Source organism: Sander lucioperca, chromosome 14 (genome assembly GCF_008315115.2).
Source record: "Sander lucioperca isolate FBNREF2018 chromosome 14, SLUC_FBN_1.2, whole genome shotgun sequence".
Taxonomy (NCBI): domain Eukaryota; kingdom Metazoa; phylum Chordata; class Actinopteri; order Perciformes; family Percidae; genus Sander; species Sander lucioperca.
The window spans coordinates 28,367,757-28,368,367 of NC_050186.1; positions in this window are offsets into that span (position 1 = coordinate 28,367,757).

Consider the following 611-nt stretch of genomic DNA (forward strand, 5'->3'; position numbering starts at 1 on the left):
GTAATAACAATAAAGACAAGTATTGAGTGATTGTATTTTAAATGAGCACAAGTAAAGTAGAACTGACGTAACAGCTGTTATATATGTTAGGTGTTTGTTATATATGTCAACGTTTATTTTCAAGTTTTATTTTGAGGGTCTTTTTAAAGTTATTACATGCTGTCTCAGCTAGCAGTTAGCCGAATTAGCTGTTAGCTAAACTAACGTTAGCTTGCCTGTGGAGGCTAACGGCAGACCGCTACAATCAGCTAGCAGTTAGCCGAATTAGCTGTTAGCTAAACTAACGTTAGCTTGGCTGTCGACCGGAAGCGTGGAACAGATCGTGCAGTGTCGTAAATCCTCGTACAACCGCGCATGTGCAGAACGGATCGTGCAGGCAGAACGGATCGTGTACCGACAGTATCCTCGGTAAAACAGTATTATCTTGCGCATGTGCAGAACGGATCGTGCAGAGAATCGGTCCATCCAGTGTGATAGAAAAATGGCTCTTTGGTCCATCCTCTTGAACTATGACAGAGTTAACTGACAAGGAACCCCACCAATTGGATTTACTGTTATGGAAGTGACGTTTACACGCTCGCCAATCAGTGAACTGTGCCGAAAACCTTCCC